The sequence below is a fragment of the Herpailurus yagouaroundi genome, unplaced genomic scaffold, assembly GCF_014898765.1.
Source record: "Herpailurus yagouaroundi ecotype Mexico unplaced genomic scaffold, PumYag 159, whole genome shotgun sequence".
Classification (NCBI taxonomy): domain Eukaryota; kingdom Metazoa; phylum Chordata; class Mammalia; order Carnivora; family Felidae; genus Herpailurus; species Herpailurus yagouaroundi.
Window position 1 is genome coordinate 10,511,947 of NW_024412400.1, and position 17,101 is coordinate 10,529,047.

The 17,101-nt window shown below is 43.7% G+C and overlaps 1 long non-coding RNA gene across 4 annotated transcripts in view; it reads right to left on the reverse strand.

The window, feature by feature from the left end:
- Positions 1-3,760: 3,760 nt before the first annotated feature.
- The window catches only part of LOC121033546 (uncharacterized), a 61,369-nt gene continuing 48,028 nt past the window's right edge, over positions 3,761-17,101 (reverse strand). For all 4 annotated transcript variants that reach the window (XR_005791982.1, XR_005791983.1, XR_005791980.1 and 1 more), the window contains 2 exons: positions 7,996-8,082; positions 3,761-4,443 (listed from right to left, as the gene is read on the reverse strand). This is a non-coding gene — a long non-coding RNA (uncharacterized LOC121033546). The remainder of the gene's footprint in view (positions 4,444-7,995; positions 8,083-17,101) is intronic.

A 17,101-nucleotide genomic window follows, 5' to 3' on the forward strand; every position in this document is an offset into this window, starting at 1 on the left:
CCCAGGCGGCCAGCGGCGCGTGCGCAGTCCACTCACCTGCCCTTGGGACCCGCCTTGGGCTACCCCGGGGGAGGTGGGGGAGTCCCAGGCCCAGGAAGCTCCTGGACTGACCCACCACCTGTTCCGCGTGGTCTCAGGGTGCAGGGAGCTCAAGCCAGCAAGTGTCTGCCTCATGCGGTCCCGGGCTCCCCCCAGCCATCAAGGCTCCCCGTGTCTCAGGGAAGGCCAACCCAGACACCCCGTGGAACTTGCAGGACCCCAAACGCCTAAATGGCCTCGAGGCATCCAGAGCCCACACACCTCAGGGCTTATATCCCAGACCTTTGGGGACTTTCAGTCCCCATTTGGACTAGCTGCTCGATTGCCTCCAGGTTTCCTCCAGCCCTCAAGGCCCTCCGGGGAGTCTCTCATCCCTGGGAACCCCAATATCATTGTGTGCGGCCCCACCCTGCCAGGGGCAGTCCAGAGTTCAGATTTCTCCACCTCTGCCCTGGGCGGGGCGTGCCCATTGGTGTCGAGTGGCACTCTGAATCACACGGGTGGCCTGTACGCCCAACGACCCCTGTGACCCGGTCTTTCCAGACCCTTGCCTTGTTCCAGGTCCCCGGCCCCCCTGAACCCTGGGGCTGGCACATAGTCATCAGTAGGCATCCCTTCAGCCTGCCGAGGACAGCCAGTCCCCTCCGGCCATCGGAGCTCGGGTGGGTCCAGAACCCCCAGCATGTCCCGGCCATGGAAGACGAAGCCCACGTCGGGGAAACTTTTCCTGGGACGGCAGCTTGAACTTGGCGACCGGCAGTCTTCATTTAGACTGACTGCAGAATAGGTTCCCAGGCTGACTGGTCAGCCAGGCTCCCAGGTGTCTCTTACTGGAGGCCACCCCAGCCGCCCCCCACGCAGGTCCTGCCAAAGCCAGTCCACACTCCTCCACCTTTACCTGCATAGGGGAATTCGTGCATGGTTTGTTGTGTCGCACTTACCTTTATTTTGCTGTGGGATATTGGTTCACTTGATGGAGAAAGGTGTAGAGGTTGAACTGACCAGATTTAGTTTTCCAGAAGATGTGGGTTATGATCTCTCCGTTTGACCGCTTTTTCTTCCCAAATGGCTTCATTCCTATACCGTCTGTTCCTCCACTGTCTCCAAATGGACCACATCTACTTCATGTTTCTTTGCTATCAGCAAGGTATCCCCAGCAGAGAGGCGCTATTGCTCAGTAATTTCAGCAGTCAGAAATGAGGGAGCCTTGTGTTTTTCTAGATTTGACTATATACTGACATACATATTTGAGTATGTACTGACATATTAATAAACAAACAAACACTGGGGGCCCCTGGGAGGCTCAGTCGGTTAAGACTCCGACTTCAGCTCAGGTTAAGAGTTTGACTTCGGGGCGCCTGGGTGGCGCAGTCGGTTAAGCGTCCGACTTCAGCTCAGGGCACGATCTCACGGTCCGTGAGTTCGAGCCCCGCGTCGGGCTCTGGGCTGATGGCTCAGGGCCTGGAGCCTGCTTCCAATTCTGTGTCTCCTTCTCTCTCTGCCCCTCCCCCCTTCATGCTCTGTCTCTCTCTGTCTCAAAAATAAATAAAAACGATAAAAAAAATTTTTTTTAAAAAGAGTTCGACTTCAGCTCTACGCATGGGACTTGATGCTGTGGATGCAGATCACTTCAGATCCTCTGGCCCCCTCTCTCTTTGCCCCTCCCCCACGCACACTCTCTCTCAAAAATAAACATTTAAAAAAATAATTTAAATTTTAAAAAATGTGTCTCTACCGGCTACATTTCTGACACTAAACGTGTGAGTGTTTTTCCCCTACGCCAACAAATTTTCCAAGTCTCCAGACTCCAACATGGTGTTTTAGAATTTAATTCTATCCTATCACTTACTACCCAGAGTGTTAGACTCTCTTCAAATATTGGTCACAAGTAATGGGTTCCCAGGCTATTCACCTTCCGTCTGACTTGGTTACAAAGTCAGGGGTTTGCACAATCGCAACCCCTCAGGTTAGGTAATTTGCTGCAATGGGTCACAAAACAAGGAAACATTTTGTATGTTTACCAGCTTATTGTAAGAGATATTACAAAGTATATAGGTGAACAGCCAGAAGAAGACATACAAAGGATGAGATCTGGAAGGGTCCTGAGTGCAGGAACTTCTGTCCTCATGGAGTTTGGGATATACCACCCTCCTCCCAGGTGAATGTATTTGCAATCCAGAAGCTCTCCAAACCCCATAGTTCAGGGATTTTTATGGAGGCCTCATCACTGAGGCCTGATTAACTCAGTCTCCAGCCCCTCTACCCTCCAGAGAAGATAGGAGGGGGTGGGGCTGAAAGTTCCAAGCTTCCAATCATGGCTTGGTCTTTCTGGTGACCAGCTCCCATCCTAAAGCTACCTAGGAGCCCACCAAGAGTTGCCCCATTAAAACAAAAGGCTCTCCTACCAGGAAATGCCAGGATATTTAGGAGCTCTGTAAAAGACACTCCAGTCACCCCCATCACTCAGAAAATTACAGGAGTTTTAAGAGAGCTCTGTGTCAGGACCCGAAGGCAGAGACCAAATGTTTTTGTGTGTGTCACACATATGTATATTTTTGTACATGTATATTTGAGGCCCTCCCTCCACATAGATATGATGTTGCATACTCTATACACTTCTTTCCTTCTCTTTTTTGTGTGGAATCATATGTTTTAGATATCATTTCATAGCGCCTACAGAAATCTTTCTCATTCCTTTTTATAGCCACATAGCACTCCATCATATAGATGTATCCTGCCTTCTCTTATAGACATTGGGTGGTTTCTCATCTTTTGTGTGCAGTGAGTGGCTTCATGCCTATGTCTGCTCATATTTTTGCCAGAGTGTTCTGAGAAAGAGTCGCATAAGTTGGATTACTGGGGCACAAAATAAACTCCTGTGTAATTTTACTGAACAAATTTCCCTCCATAGGGACTTTACCAGTTTGCATTTCCATGAGCAAGATCTGAGTGCCTGTTTCAGCACAGCCTTGCCAAGAGTGTGTTGTCAAACCTTTGAATTTTGTTAATATGGGAGATGAGAAATTGTATGTCAGGATCAGTTTAATAATCTATTATTACAAATGAGATTGAGCCTCTTTTCATATGATTAGAAGACACCTGCATTTCCTTTTCTTGTCAACCATCTTCCCAAAGTTCTAGTGCATTTTTCTGAGGTTGTTGGTATTTCTATTCTGTATTTCCTAGGTCTGCACATTCAAAGGGTCTAGAAACAAATGAGCACCCCCTAGACCCAGAGCGTGGCTTTCAAAGACCATTTCCCACTGGGAAATAAAGGCTCTTTGAAGGAAATGGCTGCTTCCAACTCTGGGATAAAAAATACAAGGTATAAAATAAGCCTGGAACATCTTGTCAGATGAGCTAGTAAGGAAGTTATCAAAGAGATTGATGTCAAATGTGTTCAGGAGCCAAAGTAAAGAGGAGGCACGGGTCAAACAGAAGACAATCTGAGCCTCTAAAAATTCAACGGATCAAAACACATAAAATAAATTAAATGCCCAAGTCCACAGTGGCACTCAAAATATTATTTTGAGTGATTGTTGCGAAGCGTTAGGAAACAAATTCATTTGGAAACCTTGAAAATAAAAGTAAAGAATCAGCTATGTATGTTGTCTTTCCAGTACCTCTACTTGGGGAAGTGAGGTATATGAGAGGAAGTGTTCTGTATAGAGGTATTCCAGCCAATACATCAAGAAGAAATGACAAATTTAGAATATCACTGATTTTCAGAGCCTAATGGAATAATGAATCTATTATTCATTAACAGCAGCTGATGACAAGAGGGGCAACCAGTCATTACGAGCCTGCTTAGTTGAAAAAGACAATACGATTCATGAAGTAGTCTGGCCAAACAAACAAATAAACAAAACCAAACACAAAGCAAATTGAACCTCTAGACCCAACTATAGGAGTTGGCAAAGGAAAATGTTAAATACACCATGAAGAATGCAATCAGCCAGGTCTAGCCAGCACTAATACACTTTCTGCAATGACAGATATATTTGCAATGTCCAGTACAGCAGCTGTTAGTCAACATTTTGCGCAGACCAATCTGTAAACCAAGAGTGAGTTTTTTCTTGCTCCAAAGCTGCTCCTAGGAAACTCTCCATGAGGCAATGGGTGTGGACTGACGCAGGGGCAGCAATGTAGCAGGAGCAGGTGTCGAAGGAGGAGCAGGTGTCAACCAGGTGTGAGCCACCTGCTTACACATCTTGTTTATGCCTTCTCGACCCGCTTCAGTCTGACCTCACATAGACCACCACCCTCTGACCATGGACTGATGCTGCATGTGACTGACCTCATGCCTTGGCTGATCAGAGAGCATCCAGTTCGTAGGCTTACTTGATTTCCCATAGTCAAACATTCAGCTTCTATCAGGGCTTAGTAGCAAACCAGAAACCTTTCCTGGAAAGAAGAACAATTAAAAGCATAAGAGGGAATGGCTTTGCTCCAAAACCGTAACCATCCATGCTATGATGTTCCTACTGTGGCCACCCTGGAGGCTCTGTCTGGTACTTTTACTTAGCAAAGAATATTCAAGTGTTATAACAGAAGGACCAAGTGGCAGGATGGCTTATACCACAGCCTGGGTTTGCTGCATAGTGTTTTATTGCTGGGAGAGCCCACTCAAAACTGACTTCTTTACAGCCAGTGGGTTGGAGTAGCACACTCAGATATGGTATAGTTTTGCCTTCAAAATCCAAAGAAGCTAAAACTATAAAACTCTTAAGAGAAACCGTAGACACACATCTTCTGGGCCGTGGTTTAGGCAATGATTTCTTAGATATGACGCTTAAAGCACAGCAGCAAAAGGAGGGGGGGGGGGAATGATAAATGTGACTTCATCAAAACTAAAAACTGTTGTACATGGAAAGACACTATCAAGAAAACGAAAAGACCACGCACAGAATGGGAGAAAATATTTGCAATCATTTATCTGGGAAAGGTCTAGTATTCAGAATATAAAAAGAACTATTACAATTCAACAATAAAAGAAAAATAAAAAGACAATTTAAAAGTGGACAGAGGAGGGGAGCCTGAATGGCTCAGTCGAGTTGAGCGTCTGACTTCAGGTCACAATCTCGCAGTTTGTGGGTTCGGGCCCTGCGTCAGGCTCTGTGCTGACAGCTCAGAGCCTGGAGCCTGCTTCAGATTCTGTGTCTCCCTCTCTCTCTGCCCCTCCTGCACTCGGGCTCTGTCTCTCAAAAATGAATAAACATTAAAAAATTTTTAAATGGGCAGAGGATATGAACAGAAACTTCTCCAAAGATATCCAAGTCTCCAATAAGCACATGAGTCATTAGAGAGGGGCGAATCAAAACCATAAAGAGATACCACTTCTCACCCACTAGGATGGCTGTGATAAAAAGACAGACAAGGCAAATGTTGGTGAGAATGTGGGGAAACTGGAATGTAATTTGGGGAGGAAATGTAAAACGGTGTAGCCACTTTCAAAAGCAGCCTGGCGGTTCCTCAAAACCTGAGTTACCATAGGACCTAACAGTTGCATTCCTAGATATATACTCAACAGAACTGAAAACCTATGTTCCGGCAAATACTTATACATAAATGTTCATAGCAGCATTATTCATAACGGCCAAAAAATGGAAACAACATAAACGTCTGTCAAGTGATGAGCGGATGAACCAAATGTGGCTTCTCCACACAACATAACATCATTTGATCATAAAAAGGAAGAAAGTCCTGATAATTGTGACGCCACAGATGAGCCTTGGGCACAGGCGAAGTGAAAGAAGCCAGGCATAAAAGACCACATATTGTAGAATTCTGTTCATAAATGTCCAGAATAGCAAATCCACAGATACAGAAAGTAGATCAGTGGTTGCCAGGCACTGGCAGGGAGGGAGGGAGGGGAGATGGGGAGTGATTGCCAAGGGGCTTGGGAGTTTCTTTCTGGGGTGATGATGATGTTCTGAAATCAGAGAGTGGTGATGGTTGCACCCTCTGTGAATGCAGTAAAAATCACTCGGTTGTAGTTCATACGTCTTTAGTCTGAAAACAGTTCTTCAGTCTTTGTCTTTCATGACAGTGACGCTTTTCGAGAATACGGGCCAGTTATTTTGTAAAATGTCCCTCAGTCTGAGTTAATCTGAAGTTTCTTCAGGATTAGATTCAGATTATGCATTTGGGAGGAAATGGTGTCTCTGTCTCAGGGAGGCACCTGATGTGTTTTCCCGATGTTGGTTTGTCCCGATGTCGGTTTGTCCCGATACTGGTGACATTAACTTGGGTCACTTGATACAGTTGGTGTGTGCCACGCTTTGCCATGGTCACTTTGCTCTTCTCCACTTTAACGTTTATTTATTTTTGAGACAGAGAGAGACAGAGCATGAATGGGGGAGGGGCAGAGAGAGAGGGAGACACAGAATCGGAAACAGGCTCCAGGCTCTGAGCCATCGACGCGGGGCTCGAACTCACGGACCGCGAGATCGTGACCTGGCTGAAGTCGGACGCTTAACCGACTGCGCCACCCAGGCGCCCCTCTTCTCCACTTTATAATCACTATATAATTTGTGAGGAGAACTCTGATACTATGTAAATAACCTATTCTTCATCAAACTTTCACTCACTAGTTTTAGCATCCATTCACGGTCTTTAAAATGATTTGTTTCTACTCAGACTAGAGGCTGTTTAAATATACTATTGTCTGATTCCTAACACCAATTCCTCTCCAAAAAGACTTTCTCGGAAAGTCCTGATTCTCTAACTATATAGATCTCCTGATCACAAGAGAAGCATCCAGGCTGAGAAAAAGTTTGACACAGAGAATTAAAAAGCAGCAGGATGCTTCCTCTTTTCAGATCTCTTTTGTTTTCAAATGTGAGCTCTGTGTCTAGACGTGGAAATAAACACACGATTGTTCAGCGTAATTATATCTATTGTTTGTGGGGCTGAATCAGGCTGGTGGGGGAGGACTGACTAATGAAGGTTAACACTATTTCTTCCTTCCCACTCTGGTGCAGATTAGAGCAAATACAGCTTTGGAAACATAAAATTATGTGTTCGATGTCTTTATTAAAGCCATCATTTGACTTCCTACTATTATGGTCTTGGCGATAGTTGGGTGCAGATTTATGGTGAGGCTAGTGCCTCAGGAGGCATTCTGGAAAATAAAATGTTACAGGAGCTAGCGATGGGGCTCCTCTGATCTCTCAGCAGCTTCCTAGCCACCTTAACGACTGTTCTCCTAGCCTCAGTTTCCTCATCTGAAAAATGGGAGTGTGGGTAATAACAAGACCCTGCTGATTGTTTAGCCGATTAAATGAGATAACACATGTGAAGCACTTAGTACGGGGTTGGCATCTCGTAAGCACTCTGTCATGTTTGGTCTTATTATCATTATTATTGAGCAGTCTTAACTGGGAGGGAGGGGGATGCTTGCTGGGACAATGTTTTTAGGAGGAAGATGTTGCCAGGCTGAGTGCTTAAGCCTAAAATCTTAATACCACTGCCCACTATTTATATCCATATAGCTTCATTCCTCTGGGCTTTGGGGGCCTTCATAGCTCCACATGTTGCCAATTAAAAGGCAAAAGCCTGAGGATACATTCACCCTCCTGCCCTGCCTTAGACAGCAGGGCCCTGGGAAGGACAGAGGCACAGGCAGCAGAACGTCAGTTCTAGAAACAGTGGCACCAAAATGCCTGGGTTGAAGTCTCACCTCCCTTGGGGTGCCTGGGTGGCTCAGTCGGTTGAACGTCAGGTCTTGAGATTTCAGCTCAGGTCATTCTCCCTTGGTTGGTGAGTCAGGAGCCCCACATCGGGCTTTCTGCTGTCAGTGCAGAGTCCTCTTGGTATCCCCTGTCCCTCTCTCTCTCTCTCTGTCTCTGTCTCTCTCTCTGCCCCTCCCTCTCTCTCTCTCTCTCTCAAAAATGAATAAGCATTTATAAATAATAATAATAATAATAATAAAAGAAAAAATGAAATAAATCTCACCTCCCAGGAGCCAGTGGTGTCAGTTTCATTATTTATATTACTCTGGTGCTTCAGCTTCGCCCTTTGTTGTTGTTGTTATTGTTGTTGCTGTTGAAAGCAATATTAATTACAGCATTTTTATATGTTGCCCTGGGGGAATTTTTGAAAGACAACAGCTTCTAGCTTTGTTAAATCCTCCAGAGCTAGAAGTGGACTCGTTTTTCCTCCCATCCAAGGATGGCAGCCGGACTTGACTCCATGTGCACGCATGAAACGGGACTCTTACAAAGGTAGGTGGTGTTAGTATATATAAAATAGATCTGGGTTCACCTGGACCAAGAGGGAGAAATCCCAAGTGGCCTTGATAATAATGGCCAGTATTTTTTCTATCCCTTATTAAGTGCCAGACATGGGTTAAATACTTTACAGAATTAACTCGTGACTCTCCACTAAAAGCCTTCTGACGCAGGTTGTATTCTAATCTTTGTTTTACAGATGAGATGTCTCAGGCACAGAGAGGCCACAGCTGGTAAGAGGTGGAGTGGATTCAAACTCAGGCAAGTTCGCCCTTTTCATCAACAGGTTGGCTTTTAATATCCAGAAATACAAGGAGGGTAGACCCCCAACATCACTAGTTAGAGCATCATAGATGGTGTTAAAAAAAAAAAAAAAAAAAAGAGAGACAACAGGCCCCATATGGCGTCACTTGTGCTAAGCCCATGTCACCAAACTGAGACCTATTACCCAAATTAGTTACAGTTTCAGCCTCTTCCAGGAGTAGAATCTTAAATCGGACAATCTGGAATTACCTGGTCGGCACTAGAGAGGCAATCAGCCTGATGCACCCCCAAGGGGCCCCCAAGGGAAGGTGACCTTGCAGCAAACAATCCACTCTTCACTAGTAACTTCCTCATCTCACCCCCTTCTGCCTATGAAAGTTTTTCATTTCGTTCAGCTCCTTGGAGCTCCTGTTCTCTAGATGGGATGCCTCCTGATGCATGAATCACTGAATAAAGTCCATTAGATCTTTAAAATGTACTCAGTGGAGGGGCACCTGGGCAGTTCAGTCTGTTAAGCATCTGACTTCTGCTCAGGTCATGATCTCACAGCTTGTGGGTTTGAGCCCCGCAACAGGCTCTGTGCTGACAGCTCAGAGCCTGGAGCCTGCTTCAGACTCTGTCTCCCTCTCTCTCTGCCCCTCCCCCACTCGAGCTCGTGTGTGTGTGTGTGTGTGTGTGTGTGTGTGTGTGTGCGCGCGCGCGCGCGCGCCCGCGCCCGCTCTCGCGCGCGCTCTCTCTCTCTCTCTCTCTCTCTCATTCTGTCTCAAAAATAAACATTAAAAAAAATTTTTTTTAATTTACTCGAAATTTCATTGTTTGGCAACAGTCAGCAGGCACTTCTGTCTTGGTTTATGGAAGCAGGAACTTCCTACAGGGTCTTGGCATCCTGGGAATTCACTGGCTGCTTATGGAGCTTGAGGAAGCTGTAGCCTCTGTGCAGGCATCACCCATCGCTGCTCTTTCTGTGAAGGCGTGTGCAAGCAGCGGGAGAACAAGCTCCTGGTGTTTTTTTTTTTTTTTTTTTTTTTTTTAAGTTCACAGCTCTGAGTACATTCTCACAGATGAAAACAAATTCACCACAATTTGCTAAATCTGACGACCATAGGCAGTGGCCGTCCAGCTCTTCCGCCCCATGTCCTCTCTTTTCTTCCAGCAGTTGCTGCAGAAACCTGCTGTCAGTTAAGTGTAACCTGACACTACCACCGGGTCCCTCTCGCTTTCTGTCCCAGGGCAGGTGCCTGGTCCTCCGCCATTTCACCTGCACACTCCCACAGTGTGCACACTCAGACCGTCTCTAGTTACCCGGCAACACAAATCAGATGATAATCAACACTCTCATCCACGTTCCCATATGGGCCAGTAGGAAGATTCCTTTGGGACACATAACCAGGGATAAATGTTGTGGTACAGGGTATGCATATTCTTAGTTTCACTAAGAAATGCCTGATCGCTCTCCAGAATTTCTGTATCAGTCCTGCCAGCGGGGCCTGTAAGATCCTATGCCCCAATTCCCACCAACACTTGGCATTATGCATCTTTCTAATTTTTGCCTAAAAGGTGTAGAGTGAAATCTCAGTGCTGTTTTACTTTATATTTCTCTAATTCCTACTGAATTTGAGCATCCCAGCATATGTCTGTTAGCCTGCTTGGTTTTGTCTCCTAGAAAGTGTTTATTTTCCTGCTGGGGTTCCTCTTTTTCTTGTTGGTTTGAAAGAGTCTGTTGTACATTCTAGATATTATTCAACTATCAGTGTTAGACACTACAACTATATTCTCCCATTTTATTTTTCTGTTAATTTTTTCCATACTGTTCTTCATTGAACATAAATAATCAGTTTTTTAAGCTTATTTATTTAAAATGTTTATCTATTTACTTTTGAGAGAGAGAGAGTACACAAGTGGTGGGTGGCAGGTAGAGACAGAGGGAGAGAGAGAATCCCAGAAGGCTTTGTTCCATCAGTGCAGAGTGGGGCTCAAACTCACAAACTATGAGATCATGATCTGAGCTAAAATCAAGAGTCGGACGCTTAACTGACTGAGCCACCCAGATGCCCCTATTTTTTTTTTTTTAAGAGGGAGAGAGACAGAGAGAGAGAGCCTGCATGAGCAGGGGAGGAGCAGAGAGAGAGAGAGAGAGACAAAGAATCTCAAGTAGGTTCTGAGCTGTCAGCACAGAGCCTGACTTGGGGCTTGGACTCACAAATGGTGAGATTATGACCTGAGCTGAAATCAAGAGTCAGATGCCCAACTGACTGAGCCACCCAGGCGCCCCTAGTTTCATCCATTTTTTTTTTCCTATGGCTTGTACTTCCAAGTTTCACTGAAGTCTTTCATGATACAGACTGTTTCCTATATTTATTTTAACTTTATATATCATTTTCATGTTTAGGTCTTTAATCCATCTGGAGCTCACATGTGTATGTGGCATTGATGTGGCAGGCCAGGTCCTAGGACCCAGAGGGGATCCTACAGAACCAGCCAAGAGGGTCCCTGAGGATGGAAATCAAATGCGAGCCAGCAGGAAGTGAGAGTTTATTGATGAAACAGAGAGAATAGATACAGACGGAACATCTGAGAGACTCAGAAAGCAAATGCAGGAGAGTCTCATCTTTGCTTGGGGGTCTAGAGTTTTCACTGAAGATGGTGGTCTGGTGTACGTGTCCTCTCTGGCATCCAGGAACTGGTCGAACAAGGACCAGTGCTCAGGTGTCCTCCATAAGTCACTTATGCCTAGAGCCCGGGGGTCTTGGTGTTCAAGGTGTTTGGAGTCAGAGGTCTCGGACAACGTTCATGAGGACTCCACCCAGTCCTGTTATCTATTGCTCTGGAAGGCTCCAAAGAAATCATTAACTCCTTGACCTTTACAAGGAGGACATACATGAAGACATATGGAAGGCAGGTCCTAGCAGGAATAGAGGCAGGAAAAGGAGCAAAGAAAAAAAGCTTTTTTTTTTCTTCATGGAGTTCCTTCACTTTCCCTTTCTCAGTATTATGTAGGGATCCAGTCTTTTTTTCTCAAGTTTATTTATTCATCTTTAGATTGAGAGAGAAAGCGCGCTAACACAAGCAGAGGGAGGGAGAGAGAGAGAAACCCAAGCAGGCTCTGCACTGTCTGCACAGAGCCTGATGTGGGGCTGGAACGCACGAACCCTGAGGTTACTGACCTGAGCTGAAATCAAGAGTAGTCCGCTTAACTGACTGAGCCACCCAGGTGCCCCTGCAGGGATCCGGTTTTATTTCTCTCCAAAATGCAAGCCAGTTTTTCTAAGACCACTCTTTCTCCACTGCTGCGTGGTGCCTAAAGATGCCATGTTTGTTATGACTTGGCCGAGTCTTCTTGAGACTATGGATAAGCCAGAAGAAAGCCCAACTGAGATTGGAGAGAGGGAGAAATGCTACAGTTTGAGCTCCAGATATTTTTAAAGCCAGAAACCTCCTATTTTTGTTTTTGCTGAAATGATGCTCTAATATAGTTGCTATCTGGAAGTTAATTTCATATATTGCTAAGATTCAAATGATAATAATTCCAGTCAACATAATTTATTCTCACTTGTATCAATTAGTTGAATCTGTGGTTCATTTAGTTGGGATTCTTTTGTTCTCTTTGAACCTGGGGTAGAAGAATATTATACAGTCAAAAATGTGTTTTCATTCTGACATAATTGGAAAAGATTTTGAGAAACTGACAGTGAAAAAGTCCACAGGGAAAACAGAGTGGGGAAAAATCTTTGGGCTAGGCAAAGATTTCCTACATACAAACCGCAAAGCTTAATCCATAACAAGAAATAGGTAAGTGAGAGTACCTCAAAATTAAAACTTTTCTCTCTTTGAAAGACACTATTGAGAGAAAGAAAACACAAGCAATAGCCTATAAGAAAATATTTGCAAAACACTTATTTGATAAAGGGCTTGTAGCCAATACATAAAGAACTTTCAAAACTTAATAATAAGAAAACACTCAGGGCGCCTGGGTGGCTCAGTCGGTTAAGCGTCGGACTTCAGCTCAGGTCATGATCTCACCACTTGTGAGTTTGAGCCCTGTGTCAGGCTCTGTGCTGACAGATCGGAGCCTGGAGCCTGCTTCAGATCCTGTGTTTCCCCCTCTCTCTGCCACTCCCCTGCTTGTGTTCTGTCTCTCTGTCTCAAAAATAAATAAACATTAAAAAAAATTTTTTTAAAAGGAACAGAAACCCATTCTCTCACAGTTCTGGAAGCCAGAAGTCTGAAATCAAGGTACAGGCACATTGGTTCCTTCTCAGGGCTGTGAGGGAGAATCTGTCCCCTGTCTTTCTCTTAGTTGCTGGGCATGGCCTGCAATCCTTAGCTTTCCTTGACTTGCAGATGCATTATTCCAATCTCTGCCTTTGTCTTCACATGGCCATCTTCTCCCTGTGTTCTCCATCTCTGCATCTTTCCTACTCTTCTTACACCCTAATCAAGTATGGCCTCATCTTAACTTTGCAGATTATATCTACAAAGACTTTATTTCCAGATAGGGTCACATTCACAGGAACGTGAATGGGGTTAGTATTTCACATATCTTTTTGGAGGACACAATTCAATCCATAATATATGTGAGCTAGAATATTCATAGATGTATTATTTGTAAAAGTGTAGAACTAAAAACTATTCAACTGTTCATCAATAGTCAAACAAGTAAATAAATCATGGTATATTCATGCAATGGAATATCATAAAGTAATGAAAATCCACAGCCTACAACTACAGACAACAAAATGGGTGAATTTCACAAGAATGATGCTGAGGAAAATAAATGAAAGACAAACAGTATATACTGTATGATTATATTTGTATAAAACACAAAACCAGGCAAAACTATTCAGTGAGAATGGGTACACATGGGGGAGTTAGTGACTGGAAGGGAATGTGAGGAAGGTTTTCTGGGGTGCTGGAAATCTTGGTTCTTGATCTGGTTGTTGGTTATGTGGGTGAGTTTAGTTTGTGAAAATTCACTGTACTCTACACTTATAATACATGCCCTCCTATGTCTGTTATACTTTGGATTAAAAGATTTTTAAGTCATGGTTATAACATGAGGTTTCTCTAATATATCTAGATTTAATTTCTACACTAAGACTGTTGTGTTTTTTTTTTTTTTTCCCAAAGAAGCCATCAGGATTGTTAATAAGTCTACCAGGAATCAAGTGACAAATATTTATTGGCATTAACTATGCTTACTTTGTTGACTTTGAAGATTACTAAGAATTCAAAGGGGGAAGTAAAACTTTTACAATTACTATTTATTTTTTGATCAGATAATTCAGACACATGGTACCCAATTCAAATGGTCAAAAGGGCATTAAATAACTTTAAAAGTATCCTGGGTTCTTTAGCAATAACAACCATTCTGGTTGAGGTGAAGTCTAGGAAACTACAAGTACTACAATGGGCATAAACTTGGCTCACAAGAAAATAACTTTTTCTCACAAGAATTCTTAAGAGTCCTTTAGAGATTAAGAAAGGCCCAGGCTACCATTTTTTTGAGGAGATATACACATATATATTTTTTTAAATGCCCAAACAGGGTAACAAATATTGTACGATATATTTTATAATGTATTTTATGTTTTTGCACTTAACCAATTTAATAATTCTAACACAAAATAATCCCAAACAATGTAATGGTGCAATTCACTATAGATAATGTAACAAGTCCTAACGTAGGTTTTTCCAATGATGAAGGTACTATTCTGGGCACATTAGAGACACATTAGAGAACAGAACAGACAAAAATCTCTGCCCTCATAGAGCTTGCCTTCTAGGTGGGAGGAGATAGACAATAAACAATAAATATAATAAACAGCTAATTCCACGGTATGGTAGAGGTGAAAAGTTTCCATGAGCAAAAACGTAGAGTGAGATAAAAATATTGGGGGGAGGGTGGGGTGGAACTATAATTTTAATGGGGTGGGCAGGTTAGGCCTCCTTGGGAAGGTGACAGTTAGCTGAAATCTTGAAGAAGAAAAGGACTAAGCCATACGGATATCTGGGGGGAAATCACTTCAGGTAGAGGGCACAGATGTTGCAAAGGCCCTAACATGTAACCACACTGGCATGTTTTAAGAATAGCAAAGACAAATGTCTAGAGAGACATGTGTGCAAGGGAGACTATTAGGAGATGAAGTAAAGAAGTACAGGGGGGCCCAGATGATACAAAGCCTCTTGGGCACCATTAGCTTTCATTCAGAGAAATGGGAAGTCATTGGAGGAATTGGACTTTAACATGACTTTAACATGATCCCTCTGGCTGCCATGATGAGAACTGACCTTAAGAGGCAAGAATGAAAGTAGTGAGACCAGAAAAGAGCCTAATTAAATAATCCATGTGAGAGTTTATGGGGGTTTAGGTCAGGATGATAGCATAAGTGGTAAGAAATGGTTGTACTTGAACATACTCTGAATGCAGAGCCAGCAGGATTTGATGACAGAATGGAGAGGGGTGGAGGCTGTATGAGAGAAAGACAAGGGTCATGGAAGATGCCAAACCAAAGACTAAGAGGTGAAAGATGGAAGGCTGGGTAGGTTTGGAATAGAAGGTAAGGAGCTAAGTTTGAATTTGATAAGACTGAAATGTATATCAGTCTTAAATACAGATGTCCTGTGGGTGGTTGGGCACAAAGTTCTGGAGCTCAGGGAAGAGGTCTCAGCTAGAGATACTTGGGGAGTTATTAGCATGCAGTGGTATTGAAAGCTATGAGAGTGGATGAGATTGCCATGAGAGAGTGAGTGTAGAAAAGAGGAGCAGGTCGGGGCGCCTGGGTGGCACAGTCGGTTAAGCGTCCGACTTCAGCCAGGTCACGATCTCGCGGTCCGTGAGTTTGAGCCCCGCGTCAGGCTCTGGGCTGATGGCTCAGAGCCTGGAGCCTGTTTCTGATTCTGTGTCTCCCTCTCTCTCTGCCCCTCCCCCGTTCATGCTCTATCTCTCTCTGTCCCAAAAATAAATAAACGTTGAAAAAAAAAAAAAAAAAAGAAAGAAAAGAGGAGCAGGTCAAGGTCCAAGCCCTGGAGGCCTCTATTATTTACAAGCTAAAAGGACCGGGGAGAGAACCCCTGGACACAAGAGGCAAATCTGGGCACTGTGGAGTCACAGAAGCCAAGTGAAACAAGTGTTTCCAGGAGGTAGGAGCAAGTCCTATTTTGCCAATAGTTCAAGAAAGATAGAGTCCAATAACCATTGGACTGACAATGTGGAGGTCATTGTTGACCTTGACAAAGGCAATTTCTGGACAGTGATTGGAACAAGAATTTATCTAAAGAGGGTTTAAGAGAGAATGAGGGGAAAGGAACTGATACCATGCCCTTCTGTAAAGTGGAGCAGTGAGTTGGGACAACAGTGAAGGGGAAGAGTCCCTGAGAGGGATTTTCAAGATGGGAGAAATAACAGCACATCCATTGGGGCACCTGGGCTCTATCCCTCCCTGCCCTGAAGGCATTGTATGAACTTATATTACAGTAAAGATGAAATACTTAGGGAAACTCCACAAATTTTAGATATCCTTGATATTCTAAGTCAGAATCCAGGAAATATTATGTATTTCAAATTTCAAGTTTGTTCGGATAGCCAGATTGGGTTTGTGGTTTTTTGTGGGTTTTTTTTTTTGTTTGTTTTTTTGTTTTTTTTTTTTTTTGGCAAAAAGCCTATAAAACTGTAACCATGAGTCCTTGCTTCAAAATTAGGACCAGTTCTGCATTTTTCTGAGGATTTATGGGGAAAGACTAATTTTAGTTTAAAGTAATTATTTTAAAAGCATACCTTCTTGGGACACCTGGGGTTAAGCATCCGACTTTGGCTCAGGCCATAATCTCTTTGTCCGTGAGTTCCAGCCCCACGTCGGGCTCTGTGCTGACAGCTCAGAACCTGAAGCCTGCTTCTTCAGATTCTATGTCTCCCTCTCTCTCTCTGCCCCTTCTCCGCTCACTCTCTGTCTCTCAAAAATAAATAAACATTTAAAAAAATGTGAAAGCATACCTTCTTGATTAAGGCTGGCAGGGCTGTAGTCCCAACTCCCACATGAATTAGCTGTGTCATTTTGTCAGTTACACAATCTCTCTGGGCTTCAGTTTCCCCATTGACAAAAAAGTTAGTAATCATACTTCATGCATAGGATTACAATGAGGATTAAATAAAATAATACTTTAAAACAGAACAGTGCCTGGATGTGGCCAATAATAAAAGTTCTTCACTCCTCGTAATCCTGTATTCCCAATGAGCAGTGAGTAAATCACGTTTTGGTGTATTTTAATTACACTGGAGAAGCCATTTAGTAAGATAAAATTTTGGCATACAAATAAATGACTTCTTAGTTGATCTGCTTAATTTTTAAAAACTGTGCTTTTCCGGAGCTCCTGGGTGGCTCAGTTGGTTAAGCAGCGGACTTCGGCTCAGGTCATGATCTTGCGGTCCGTGAGCTGGAGCCCCGCGTCGGGGTCTGTGCTGACAGCTCGGAGCCTGGAGCCTGTTTCAGATTCTGTGTCTCCCTCCCCTGTTCATGCTCTGTCTCTCCCTGTCTCAAAAATAAATTAACGTTAAAAAATAATAATAATAA